This window comes from Arachis duranensis, chromosome 6 (genome assembly GCF_000817695.3).
Source record: "Arachis duranensis cultivar V14167 chromosome 6, aradu.V14167.gnm2.J7QH, whole genome shotgun sequence".
NCBI classification, from domain to species: domain Eukaryota; kingdom Viridiplantae; phylum Streptophyta; class Magnoliopsida; order Fabales; family Fabaceae; genus Arachis; species Arachis duranensis.
In genome coordinates, this window is record NC_029777.3 from 457,808 (window position 1) to 473,606 (window position 15,799).

General features: G+C 28.5%; 1 protein-coding gene across 2 annotated transcripts in view; it reads right to left on the bottom strand.

Moving 5' to 3' along the window:
- LOC107491694 (uncharacterized) overlaps positions 1-777 on the bottom strand; it is a 5,465-nt gene extending 4,688 nt beyond the window's left edge. The window contains exon 1 of one of the 2 annotated variants that reach the window (XM_016112595.3): positions 436-777. The gene's annotated coding sequence lies outside the window, so the exon portion shown is untranslated. The remainder of the gene's footprint in view (positions 1-435) is intronic. The other variant, XM_016112592.3, reaches the window with a different exon arrangement.
- Positions 778-15,799: the final 15,022 nt, after the last annotated feature.

Genomic DNA, 15,799 nt, shown 5'->3' on the forward strand with positions numbered 1-15,799 from the left:
CCAAGATATTTGAGCGAATTCAGAGGGAATAATGAAAGGATAAGAAATCAAATCAAGTAAAGTCATGCGTCAGCATAACACAAGACAGAAGAGAAAAACATTGGTCCAAGTTCAGATTCGGAAGAGGAAAAGAAGAGAAGAGAAGAGGAACAACACAGAAGAAAATGCTCCAAAAATAAAAACTCGTTCTCTCTTTCTCTTTCTCTCTGTATTGCCAGTGGTTAGGGTCCCGAAAAAGCGAAACGACAGTCGTTTGGAATTCCAAACACAACTGCAGCACAAGGACGAAAGCGGAATCTCAATTGAAATAAAAAGCAGTTGCAGAGAGAAAAAAAGAAAAAGAAGAAAGAGGGATGACCGAATGGCGAGATCGAGGGATTGGCAACAAAAAACGAAGAAAGCGAAAGGCGCGTGAGTGTGGTGGTGGCAACAGACCTGGCGGTGAGTATCGAAGCTACGGCAACGGTGACATCGAGCGGCGGCAGCGGTGGGATCTGACGTGGCAGTGGGGGAGCGGGGCGGAAGAAGAGAAGTGATGAAGACAACGGCGAGTGCGTGATTGCGTTTCTCTCTCTCTCTCTCTCTCTCTCTCTCTCTGGTGTGTGGGTTTGAGTTATTGGGCTGGCTGCTGTTTGCACCGACTCTCTTTGTCGGATTCCAAAGTGTCTATTCTCATTATTTCATTCTCTTGTTCCTCCTCCTCTTCTTCTTCTTCTAAACTTCCATTCATATATCAGGTTTTTGGATTAACGGCCATAAACTATTCATACACACACTTAATCACTTATTACTAATTTACTCTCCAAATTACACCCTCTACAAACTTTATATAAATTATAGGTAGATAAATAGGTTCATCAAAAAAGAAAAGATAAATAGCTAAACCTATTTATGCGTTTTTTAACCTTTTGTGGCGTCAAAGTAATCACTGGATTAAATTTCAAGATTTACTAACACTAGAAATTTTTCAACTACTCAGTCAAGTGGTTTGTGATGTAAGAAGATATATATATATATATTTTAAACCAATATACACAAACATTTTTTAATTTATTCAATTTTATCATATGATATATAAAAAAAATTAATTTTGTAAAACATTTTATAAAATTACATTTTTTTCTATTAATATAAAAGATAATTATTTTTATTGAGATGTTATTACGTAATATACATATATAAAATTATTTTACAAAATACATCTATTTATATCCTAGTCTAAAATTTCTAAACAGTCCCAAAATAAATAAAGTCCAGTTAAGAGATCCATCTCAATCAACTTATACTCGACCTCCTAAAAGTCGGACACGGCGACAAGAGTCTGGCCATACTTATTCAAATAAGTAACCGATTGCTAAGATATCTTACACTCATCTAGAAAAGATATTTCAACAACTTTCCTAAAAAGAGAGAACGGTTATTTACCATCAAAAGTAGAACTACTAATTTAAGAGCCAATCTACTAAAACCTGTTTTAAACTCTTGCTAACTTAAACATCGAAATCATTTGCTAGTATCACTCTCCACCTCCTCATAAGGATCTTAGACGACGACACATCAATATTAGTAGAAGTCGAACGATGCCCTCAAAAAAGAGTCTGGACACTTCAGTATTAGTAGAAATCAAACGTTGCCCCAAAAAAGAGTCTGGACTTCATATTCAAGTCAAAGCTAACTCAATTTCAGATAACCCCAAACAACATCAAAAATAAATTTTATATGCAAATCTATTTTTATTTTTATTTTATATTTTTTTCCTTTCCTACGGTAAATGAAACGAAGGAATATTTGAATTCGCAAATAAAACTATTATATATAAAACAAAAAATAGCTATTAAATTAACTATTACATACTTTTATAGAAATTATATATACATACATTATTTTATAAATTTTTAATTTATATTTTATATTTTAATATTTATTTATATCAGCAGTTATTTTTTTTATACGTGTGAGATAGATGTACACAAAATTCTCCAGTAAAAATAAAAGGATTTTTTAGAGGCTAAAAGTAAGTGAATCAATTTAGGTAATTAATAATAGACTAAAATTAATTTAATAATTTTTTTTTGTTTCTCTAATATTATTGTATCTAAAATAATATAAGAACAAAGAACATACATGATAAAAAAAATAATATAGAGTAAATAGTTATTTTTAACTATAAAAGATTGAGATACTGACAAAATTGACCATAAAAAATTGAAACTAAAGTTATACTCGTATAAGATAAATTTTGTTTGACAAAAATAATCAATAATTAAATTTTTATTAATAATTCCGTAAATATCCCCCCTATCCTAAATCGATTCATCCCCTTTCTCATTTCTCCCCTACCGCAGCCAGTACCTCATAGAGGTTGACTTGGAGAAACAGATGTTCATTTTATAGTTTGGGGTTGTATTATATATATAAGCATACCCTGGCCAGTCTTAACTTTGCAGGTCGAGTCGGAACTTTTTATCTGTATTTTGGAATTCTGATCCATATATATTTGTATATATATTTTTTAAACCTTCCTTTTAAAACTTGCTGAATAGAGACATTGGCAGAGACATTTAAGTACACTCATACTTTAAAGAAAAACAAAGAGATATTTGCTGAACAGTTGTCTCAGGATCATTATGCGAGTAAACATCTGATCTTGTGATATAAAATTAGAGATTAATTATATAGCTGTCGCACTAATCATAATAACATGTATTACACATGAGTCTTACACGTAGAGGTTAGAGGTCGCGACTCAACAATCTCAACAAAGTGGGGAGGACGCCGATGGATCTGCTACTTCAACCGTCGATCTTGATGCAGTTTGGCACGAGCGTGACCACCTCAGCGTCGTACAAGAATCGCATATACAAGTTGGGGTGATTTTCGCCAGCAGCCTCCGCACCTCCACGTTGAGGCCATCGTCCGCCTCTGCCACCAATACGACAACTACCTGGATTTTTAATGATTAAGGTTTTGTTTTATTATTTCATTGTATTTATTTTACTTTCAATTTATTTGAACATTTGATATTTAATATTACATAATTAGTTTCTGTTACTTATAAATTGACCATTATAATTGTGTGAAAAATAAATTTAAATAAAAAATTAAAATAAAAAATTGTTATTAGGGTCGGATTTACTGAGGAAATAATTCAATGGTAATAGTAGTACAAAAAATAATATATTGTAGCGTCAAAATTACTGTTAAAAAAGACAACGGTAACCAAATAGTTATTTATTAAACATTGATAGATTAATTTATTAAACAATATATTGTGACACCAAGATTACTGTCCAAAATTAATGTCTAATATACAACATGATTTTATTAAACATTGATAGATTAATTTAGATAAAAAAATATAATATGATATAATATTTTTGAGTAGTATTACGTTACTTAAACCAAGCTATATGTTTTTAATCGATTTTACTATTTTTTTTAAGAAGAAAAACAAAAAACACGGTATCATATTTTTTTTTCAAAAATATTATATATATATATACAAAAAATTATTTATTACATATTACTTAACTCATTTTTAATATATATTTTATACTTAAATATATATATTTTATATAAGTGACTTATTTTTTATATACATGTAGTATAATTTTAATTTCTTTTAGGTCTAATAAGTTATATCTTTTAATTCTTCATTTCAACAATATATTCTTAATGGTGTGCTAATATTAGAGGTCCAAAAGTCTAAAATCCTAAATAAATTCTTAATTTAATTGTATTTACCTTCATATTTAACCTTAACTAGCTTCCATAAAATTTCTCAATGGAGTATTCTCTGGCTCACATTTTTTTAATAATATTAAAGAATTAATTTTTTTCGGTTAACATTAATTAACTCTATTAAAATTATTTTACTTATTTTAAATTTTCGACTTTCAATCATAAATTTTAGTTATATATCTTAAATTATAAATCCTAAATTCTAAAGGTGGTTAGTATTAACTAATTAAAAATTAGTTTTTTATATTTTCTTTTTTTTATTAAACATCTAAATTTATTTTCAAAGAATTTATTCTCTAGAAATGCTTGAGAATTACTATCATGGGTGGCAAACGGGCCTAAATCCGCCGAGTCAGTCTGTGTAACCCGCTAAAAAAGATGAGTCGGGCTGGAAAATTAGGACCGCTAAAGAACAAAAGCCCGCCTAATCCGTACCACTTAAATCGCAAATTTTGGCGGGACGGGACGGGCTTATCCGTTGGGCTTAGCTTTTTTTGTAAAGGGATATTTTTGTAATTTTTTTGCCAAAATTTAACTTCCGCCAACCCAAGTTACAAGAGTAAGAAGATGAAAATTGAGTGTTTTGGATTATATTTATATTGTTTTGAAGACAATATTTATAATTATGTTTTGGATTATGTTTATTTTGCTTTGGAGATAATATTTATAATTATGTTTATTAGATATTTATAATTACAAAGACTTTAATGTTTGTGAATATAAAAAATAAAATTTTTTATGCTTTTAGAAATTATAAAGCTATTAATATGGTTGTGAAATTATATATATTATTTAGTAGTTAATAGTAAAAAAAAAAGAACTTTTGCGGGCTTAGTTCGTCAGTCCGCAGTTAGACAGAACAGAACGAGACAGCCCGCCAAAGGACAGGCATCTGACGGGGCAGAACGAATTTTTCTGCTTGACACCTTAATCATGATACATATTACTATATTAGTTTTTTTTATTTTTAAGATAGATTGATTTATTATATAATAAGTTTTTTTTTGGACTTAATTGTCTTATAATAAAATTTGTTAGAGACTATTTTTTATGACACATTAAAATTTCACTAAAAACGACTAATTGACCAAATAATTTTCGAAGGCTTTTAATGAAAAAAAAATTATTAAGGACAAAAATATTTCATATAAATTTTTTTTGAGAATTTATTTTTAAATTTTGTTTTCCCATAAAGTCTTATCCCGCATTGTCGATTGCTCGGTATATGAGAAACAATCGGTGCTTTAGTTATTTGTTAATATTGTTTGTCAAACAAATTGGACTTTGTTGGTTTAGTCATGTGTTGGGTGTTCCTGAAGGTGGCAACCTACCAACAAGGCAACAACTATGAAGACCTTTACATAACCATGATGTGAGTTATGTTGTGGCCTTTAATATTCTTGCTCCAACAAACACGTTTTCCATCAAATTACAATAACAATGCCACTCCTTAACAATCAAAAAATCAAATAAAACCCTTTCAACTTTGTTTAATTTGCGCAAACTAACGTCTATACTTTCCACAAATTTCTCTAGATGTAGTTTTTCATGTACTTTTAGTAGATACTGAAATTAATTTATTGAAATTAAAAAGAAATGATTTATATGTAATAAACTATTGTTAGAAGAATAAATTGAAATGATTAAAAAATCGTACCAACGAATTAAAATAGAATATTGCAAAAAAAAAAAGTAAAGAAAATATATTAGGATACTCTAGATTTTCGACTCTTTTATTTAAATAAATATTTAAAAATTATTAATTCTCAAAATATACACTGTTGAAAAAGAAAACAAAATTACACATGACCATCTTAATGGTACTGGCTGTGAAATGAAATTCACCTTCAACTCAGTCTAGACATCCGCGAAATGGAGGTGAAAGTGTCAGGACCAACTTAGTTGCGTCATACACGAAATAAAAGTCCAATTCAACTGTATCGTCCGAAAAATAGAGAACGTATAGGTTTATATGAATACTGTTTTTGGCAGCTGCGAAATGAGTATATTTTTCAACTCATGTTTTGAATTTTTCTCTTGAAATTGATATTAGCTGAATATGAAAAAATAATTTTTTTTTATTTTTAGTTCAAGAAATATTTTTGTTTTTCAACTTTTTTCTATTGAATTGTGTTTAACTATATATTTTACAGCTAATAAAAAAAAAGAGTCCATACTTATAGTGAAAATTAAGAAACTCAAATCAGAGTTTTATATAAACAGTAAGTGCACTGTTAGAAGATTACATTTGAACTATACTATCACTGTGTTATGAATGCTGAATGGATAATTAAATAAGAATGTCCTGATTTTGTTAATTTTCTAATCTTATTTTGCACATTTTGATAAGTAAAAATAATTGTTTTTTATTTTGCTTATGAGATTTGGACTTTTTTATTGTTGCAGATTTAAAGATCACAGAAGATGTAGTTCATGATTTTGCTCCGCTTATATCAGATATCTAGTTTTAGCTGTTCACTCTTTTAGGACATGCCTCTATGTGTTCTGACTTGAAAATGAAGATTGGCCAAAAATCAAATGTTAAGTTTTACGAAAATATCAGTAAAGATACATTGTCAAGAGACGGTCTGGATAATGAAATGCTCAGCAATGGTCTATTTCGCGGACGCCATCCGGAGGTGCTCCATTTCGCAGCACAACCTATGAATTGTCCCAATTCGCAAGCGCCTCGTCTATGATTGGACATACCGGCTTCAACTCGCAGGCGCCAGCTTCCATTAGGCAGATGCCTGGGCTGAGTTAAAAGGGAAATCTATTTTACAATCGGTACCAGTGAGATGGCCATGCGTATTTCTGTTTTCCTTTTCAACCGTGTGCATTTTGAAAATTAATAATTTTTAGATATTTATTTAAATAAAAAAGTCCTAGATTATCATTTCAAATGTTGAAAAGAGTATTTTTTTTTTTTTACAAATATAAAAATAGTCATACAACACTCACAGTTAATAAGAAAAATTAGATCTAAATTTAGAGAAGAAAATTAGATAATTTTTATGTTGAACTAAAACTTGAGAGTGAATCCAATATTCGATTACAATAAATTTTAATAAATAGAAATAGAGCGATAGAATATTTTTAGTTTCTTAATTTACGCAAAAATTACTACAACATTATGAGATTTCTTTTTCTCTTCTTCAAATAAATTTAAATTCTTTCCTAATCTAAAAATATTTCGATGGACAAAAGACAATCCTCGATATTTCATTCTCCCGAATATGCACCACCATATCAAAATTATCCATAAAGAGAATATAAAACACCACAAAAGTAAAGAACCGCCCATAAAAGAGAGGACACGGCAAAAGAAAAGTTATTGAGTATTGAGAACCAGAAGAAAAAAAAACCAAAACAACAAAGCAAATAGAAACACAAAAAAAGAAGGAATGAGAGAAAAGAGATGGCGAAAAAGGAGACATAAGAAGAAGAAAGAATGAGAGAAGAAGAGGGTCGAGATGGTATTGGATATTAAGAAGTAGATAAAGAAAAACAAAGTAGAAACTAGTAAAACAAAGAGGAAAGGGAGGGTGAGACGAGAGAATATAAAGAGGAAAGAAGAAAGGGGTGTATTGGGTAGACCGAGTCCCATAAAAAAGGTACAAAAGAGGAAAGTTCTGTGTATTGGATAGACCGAGTTCTATCTAAGCTATTTAAATATACTCCAATGAGTTTCCAAGAATCGTTCAAAGCAGGATTAGTTATCTTGACAGTTATGAAAAACTCTTTTTCAACAAAAATTTCAAACAGCTATACCTTTCTTCTATGCTAAAGCCAATTCACTAGCTGTACTTGTCAGATTAACAATCTTCCAATCCGTAAAATGATAAGATCTCAACTAATTTTCTATGGTTTTTTGTTTCACATATAGACACAATATCGAAAAAGTGGGATTGACACTTTGATTTAAGTCTTCTCAAATTCTGACAGTTCCATAAAAAAATTCTCATGACGAATTAAAAAAATAAAAAAATAATAAAAAAAAGAATAAAGAAATAATGGACAAAAGTCAAATATTCACTTAGACAAGATAAAAATTTTGTTTTAGAAAAAATTCTAGCAGATCAATTTGAAAGAATACTAACTCAATATCTTATTAATCACTGTGTAAGGAGTATTTTTATTTAAATCTTAAAGGGTAATTGGAAATTTTTACTAATAATGGTGTTAATATAATACCTTTTGTATTATAAAGTGCCATTAATATTTTCATTTAATATATGTAGTAAATTTCCTTGCTTGTTACATATTTTATTGGCTTATTGCGTGGATAACGAAATTTTTCAAAAGCGTTAAGCAACCACTTCAATTAGAAAATAAATATTAGTCGAGGACAATTAACATAATAGATTCATTTCTATCTCTTATAATTTTCACAATATAATAAATTAACACAAATGATGTTTGAGACATTTTTTAATTATCATAACAAGACAAAAAATGAAAAATAAGAGTAGAAATAGAGAAGAGACATATTTCGCATGGGATGAATCACCAAATAAGAAAAAAGGATAAAAAATTTTATGATTATAAGAATTAGGAAAATGTTCTCTATTGATAGCATAATCGAGTGAGATATCCTTAATTTTCATAATAAATTAAGTGAGATATTAATCCATTTATGGTTAAATTTTTTGGATATTATAAATCGTAATTAACGATATCAAAAAAATATAAAATAAATAAAAATGAGACTAATAATTTAAAATAGGACAAAAAATTAATTAAAATGAGATTAATGATTTAAAATAAAAATTTTTTAGAATTAATGAAATTGGTAGTCTCAACTTCTTAAACTGATCTTAACTACTATTAATTAATAATCCAACGATTTTTTATAATTTTTTCACCTTCTTTTTCTTCACTTAAATCGTTAATAACTATTTTTTTTTAATTATTTTGTTAGTCCATATAATTTTGTAAAATTTTTAATTAGATCTCTATACTTTTTTTCTTTTTAATTAGGTCTCTATACGTTAATTTTTTTTTCAATTTAGTCTTTGCCGTGACAAAATCGTTTGAGATAACGGAATATTTTGTTCAAAAATAGAATATTCTCCTAATTAGATTAGAATTACTAATTAAATCCACCCCCATCCTTTTAAAATACCAAAACTAATCCTTAGTATTTTTTCCCAAAAATGAAGAACCCTGGTGTCTGCTTTGCCTTGCTTCGTGTTGGTGGTGTGTCGCTTCTGTCGCGTTTTCTCCCTGTGGATCGCCTCGCCGCACATCGCGTCGCCGCACCGCGCCTCGCCTGACCACATTTCACCTTGCTGCTTTGCTCTTCGGGTGTCGATGCTAATGGTAGAATCTTCAAGAAACATCCTATTCTAATCACAGGTTCAGTGGGGAGCTATAGAGCTTATTTGGCTGATGGGTCAGAGAACATGTGAGATCTTCAAAGGACTAATATCAAGTATTTAAGAATTGGCTGTGATTGCTCTTTACTTGTGGTGTTTGTTATATTTTCTTATCTTTTGTGAAGCCAGTTAATTGATCAACATAGTTAATGATATTCTAGATATGATGATATTCCAACCTTTCTTCTTCATCTTGGTGTCCCATTTTAATCTCTTAGTTTTTGAGGAAGAATTGATTGACTGAGATTAGAAATAAGGAGAAGCTGAATATTTTAGGGGTGTTCTATTCGTATTGTGTTGTTTTCAATTCCTGTCTCTCAAGTTATGAATTCTTAAGTTGTGTGAATTTGTAGTTAAGTTTCAGTTTTGCTTAATTGTTTGTAACTTCTGTTTGTTTCTCAAATTATATTCTGAATTTATATTCTAAATTTTGTTGATGGCTATGATCCATGGATTCTTCAAAATTAAGGATGTATTGTATTGCACTTGTATCTTTTAAATAGTATTTGAGCCAAAAAAATTGGAGTTCTTGAATTTGACCGATAGTGAGCAGAATGCCATGAATGAGTAAGTTTTCTTTTCTCTTTTACCTGATTATGAATAAAAGCTTTGTAGCTCTAATTGCATGTAACATAGCTGCTTAGAAGGGCTAATAATTGGATTAATTTCTGCTTTGTAGAAGTCTAAAGTTAATTTGCTTATCACATACTATTGTATGCCAGACAGGCTATGAGCTACTTAAGAAAATCAAGATACTTAGTGTTGTTTCTTTGGTACATACTTAGGCCTTTTAATCTCACTAACACGTATGCATTTTTTAAAAATGTGATATGACATCATCATCATTATTACTAGCATCTTGCTGTCATATATAATAAGAGAGGAGGAAGGAGTATAGAACTACCTAGAAGAGAAAGAGAAGAGAAAAATGTCACATATCTTTATCCACTGCTGTAACAACTTCAGTTTGGCTGATCCCCAAGCATTTATAGCCACTAGAAGATGCATCACAACACCCTTTGCTGCTAAATCTAGAGGAAAAAAAGGAAAATTTTATGTTCTTGTAGAGTTTGTAATATAATTAGATTATAGATGTGGATTGAGAGCTTAGTTGGCTTTAAAAACCTAAGGTTACATATTAGTTTATTGTGTATACAAGAAGATGTAGTAGATCAGCCAACAATGTCCACAGTGGATGTGAGACAATGACACTTTCTATTCCTAATCATCCTGCATTTTCAGTTGAAAGAAAGATCAAAGAAGAGCCAACATCAAATACTTTTGATAAGGATCCTTTGGTCAATGAAGTATCAATTTCAAATATTCTACCTACATCATTAGTATAAGTGTTCTGTTTTGAAATTGTACAAATAAATCAGGTCTGCTTTTTTAAATCATTGTTGTTTAAATTTGTTATAGTGTACTAAATTCTACTCATCATTCAAATATATAGTGATAATTTCTTTTTTTTTAGTTGATTGAGTATGTTATATTATCTATTTGTTTAACAAAAATTTGAGTTATTTTGGGTGAAAATCGATTCATTAATTAAATGTTGTAGTTATTGAATTGTGTTGAGATTTGAAAAGTGATCCTATAAATTTCTAATATGGCTAATAAGACCATACCGTTATGTTCTATATTGAGATTAAGATTTTGGCTGCTACTGTAGTATGATATAAAAAGAAGCTGCAAATAGATAAAAGAGATTTTTGGTACAATTTGTATATAAATAAGCAAAAAAAATAATATTGACAAAATAAAAGGAATTATATGAATATCTTTCATTGATTATTTATATTTTCACCGAATTTTCAATTAGGTTCCTATACTTTTTTTTCTTTTCAATTGAGTTTCTAAAGGTATATAAGTAATTTCACAATTTACTAACATTTTTTTGACGTTTAACGTTAACAGGAACTAAATTGAAACAAAAAATAATGTATAGAGACCTAATTAAAAAATATATATATATAAAAACCTAATTAAAAATTTAACAAAATTATAGAGATCGACAGAATAATTAAACTTTTTTTTTAAATAAATGTGATCAACAATTTCTGTAAACATCGTTATAAAATACATATATGTGGATTATACATCTAAAATCTCATTTCGAGATATTACACAAATCTAATTATAATATCAAAAATAATTAGCGTCAATTTGTTCCTAAATTGAGTGAGATTTTACCGATGTAGTCCCTTCTCAAAGGAAAAAATAATTGATATATAATAATGTTAGTTTTAGTTTTAGAAATTAATTTTTTTTACTTCGAAAAAAATTCCTATACAAGATATTAAGGTTTTCTTTTTTTCATATTCTTTTGTAAAAGATAAATAAATTTTTATTAGGTGTCATTTTATTTGATAATAATGAAAGATTTTATTAGAATTTTGATATAATATTTGTGATTCTAGTGAGCCATTTTTCATGGAAGATGAAGATAGGCGTTAAAGGGAGAAAATCTTGGATGGGCCACAATCTATGAATGGGTGACGTACAAGCTGCACATGCAAATGATAATGACCCTTTAAATACAAATATTCAATTAATTAATTATCATCACCATAAATAATATTCCTTAATACAAGCAATTAATGCGAAAATAATTCCACCTCTCGGATTCTATAAGCATCATCATAATCTACGTGCAGTACAATTTAGGTATCTTCTTTTTAACTTGCCTTATATTTATCAGAAATATTTATTAAATTTATCAATTAAAAAATAATTATTAAAAGATAAATAAAGTTTATTTTCTTATTATATATTTATTAAAATAAAAATTTAAATTTTATAATAATAATCTTAACATGTATTTTTTTAAATAAATTTATAATTATTTTACTTAGGAAAAGACTGACGTAAATAATTGAGAGCGACCCTCGTTATTTATTACTAACAACGACTTATGTATTACAATAATTAATGAGCTTTTTTTATTATTCTGGAAGAAGTTGGAATTTCTGATACGTATATATGATTTGGTGAGTATTATTTAATATCATTTCTTTTTTGACCACGCGCAACATAAAGAACATATATAAATTCGTTGGGCCATAATAAGGAAAATTTTAAGTACCATATAATATGCTATGATGACTTATGTAATTTTCTCCTTTAAAGTATTGATTATTTATTTTAACTATGGGTAAAATATATTTTTTATTTTTGAAGTTTGGTAAAAAATTTTAAAAGTATCTCTAAGTTTTATTTTGTTTTAATTTTGTTCCAATAATTTTCGATTTGCATCAAATATATTCTCGACGGCTAAATTTTCAAAAGATTTAAGACTAATAATCTAACAAAAATGCATGAAAGTTATGCTTGATTTGCTTGTGTTGAGAGTTGTTCTTATGAAATTATTGTTGAATTAGTCTAAAAATTTTTAAAAAATTAGTCGTTAAAAATATATTTGATACAAATTGAAAAGTTTTGGGACAAAATTTAAACAAAATAAAATTTAAGAATATTTTTAAAATTTTGTGTCAAATTTCAAAAAAAAAATAGTTTGCCCTAACCAAATTTAGTAATTAAGTGAAGGGATAAGAGTTGAAAAATAAATCCCGAACGAAATATGCAAAGGATAATTAATAATCAACTTATATTAATTAGTTATTTAAAGATGTACATTTAAGGAAACGAATTTAATTTTAATATTGTAAACAGAACACATTTTAATCTTAACGTACGTAGAGAAGACAAGATGTTTGATCCTATAGTTTGGTATATATTTGCGTGCTTTCCTTCATCGAAAAATAATAAGAAACAAAATGATGTGATAACTTGCATTGGGAATTAATCTCACATATATGCAAGATATGTATACATACATAAATTGTGCAATTGGTTAATGGAAATGAATCCTACCTAACTCTGAGAATTTTGTTACCCTTTTCAAGGTTGTGACGCAATTTAATTTCTTCCTCCTTCATAGGCAATGCCTTCAAAGCTTCAACTATCTTTCTTCTACTCCATTATAAATCATCATAACAAAATAGAAATTAGATAGTACAAATGGAACAAGGAAATAAATAAATAAATAATAATTAATAGTAACACTAGCTATGAGTAATTCCATGAGTTACTCTTCCACCACGTTCCTTCGTTATTAAGTTTTTGAACCAATTAATATAAGTGCAAAATAACAGTACTTGCCGGACTCGACTAATAGAGATAATGATGTTCTTTAAGGAGAAAAGGTTAAAATAAAAATATGGATATTGTTGTAAAATAAATAAATAAAATATTGTTTCAATCATTGTTTCTACTATTTATATACAGGTGACAAATTTTTTATTTCAACCTTCATTAATTTTAAATTTGCCTTGAAAAGTTATTCCTTCGGGATAGAAAAGATTAGCTGCCTAATTTTATAAATGGGCATTCAATTCGTTCTTATCACAACACTCCCTTTTAGATGCTCATTTAGGGTTATTGTCTCGTTAAAATCTTACTAAAGAAAAATCTAATGGGAAAAAACTTTAGTGAAGGAAAAAGAGTATAATATCCTTTGTGATGGGGATTGTCTCGTTAAAAATCTTGTTAAGAAAAATCCAATGGAAAAAAAAAACTGACCAAGGAAAAAAGAGTACAGTCTCCCCCTATTGTCGACGTCATTTAATGTTTCGAAATCGGTGCATTCCAATCTCATGTACCAATCTTTCAAATGAGGATTTTGGGAGTGACTTTGTGAATAAATCTGCCAGATTATCACTTTAGCGGATCTGTTGGACATCAATTGTCCCTTAATTTTGAAGATCATGAGTGAAGAAGAATTTGGGAGAAATGTGCTTTGTTCTATCGCCTTTGATGTATTCGCTTTTAAGTTGAGTAATGCATACTGTATTATCTTCAAACAGGACAGTTGGAGCTATCTTATGATCAATCAGTCCACATGATAAAAGAATATATTGGATCAAACTCCTGAGCTAAAAACACTCGCGACTTGCTTCTTGAATCGCTAGTATTTCGGCATGATTAGAGGATGTTGCAGCAATCGTCTGTTTCATGGATCTCCATGATATAGCTGTTCCACCGTATGTAAACAGGTATCGAGATCTCCCTTTATGTGGATCAGACAAGTATCACGCATTTGCATAGCCAACTAGTTGTGATTTGGATCCATATGGATAAAACAATCTCATATCAACCGTTCCATGAAGACATCGAAAGATTTGTTTGATTCCATTATAATGTCTTTTGGTTGGAGAGGAACTATATCTGTTGATTTATTTTGCCCAATATTTCTTTTTTTTATCCCACTTCTGGTGAGATCCTCTCTTTTGAACATAATTCATTTTCCTTCTATAATTTTTCTTGTTGTCAAAACCTTACCATTTACCTCTTCTAGGGTAATGATTTGCCGCATTTACTTCAGAAAATGGGGCGGCGCCAGCTAGTCGCGCTTCGTGATTCTTTAAGAGCAACTCAATGTTGCGTTCAGTAACAAGAAGGTAAGAAATTAGCTCAGAATATTTTTAAATCCTTTTTCTCGATACTGCTGCTACTGCTGCTGCAGGAGCACATTCGAGGCATGAAAGGTCGAGAAAATTTTCTTTAACATATCATTATCAGATATATTTTTTCACATAATTTCATTCGTGAGGTGATTCGAAACATTGCTGAATTATATTCGTTTATGAATTTAAAATTCTGTAGACGCAAGTGCGTCTATTTATATCGGGTTTGAGAAAGTATTACCGTCTTTTGATGATTATACCTTTTTTCAAGGTCTTTTCAAAGATTTGCAAATCTTTTAATATGAGATATTCATTTTTCAATCCTTCGTCAAGATGACGGCGAAGAAAAATCATGACTTTGGTTTTATTCTTCTGTGATGCATTATTTTCAGCCTTAATGGTATTTCCAAGATCTATTGAAACAAGATGGATTTCAGCATCTAATATCCATGATAAATAATTGTTTTCAAATATATTAAGAGCATTGAATTCAAGATGAGAACGTTTCGACATAATGAAAATTTGTTACCTTAGTCTTCCTAAAAATTTGATCAGAGTCTTATGCTGGTAACATGTTGTAAAATAAATAATATGTATAAAGAGAGAGAATATTATTATTAATTGTTATTATTGTGTATTATTTCAATCGTTGTTTTTACTATTTATACAGATGACAAATTTTTTATTTTAACCTTCATTAATTTTAAACTTCTCTTGTAAAATTATTTTTTCAGTATAGAAAAGATTAACAGCCAATTTTATAAATAGGCATTTAATTCATTCTTATCACAATAGATATATCTTTTAATCATGTATTTATACTATACCAACAAGTAAAAAATACATAACCAAACTTTGCAACAAAATTATATTAATGTATCTTTTTAAAAGAATTGAGTTTTCAAAATAATTAAATATCAGAAGTCTTTTTCTTTTGTTAAAATAAATGAATTTATAATTTGTTCAGTTTTTGCCGCTCGATTATAAGTACTAACTTTATTATTCTCTCGGTTTTTCAATAAAAAAAAGTATAGAGTGATAATTTTTAGTGAGTATGTTTAAAATAAGTACAATAATTTTATATCTATTAAATGTGATATTTTTTATAAACAATTAAATTTTATTAAATGAAAAAGGCTGTTAATAAAAAGTAATATTAATGAACTTTAATAAATAAAAAAATATTAATACATAAATAAGCAAATAATTTTTACT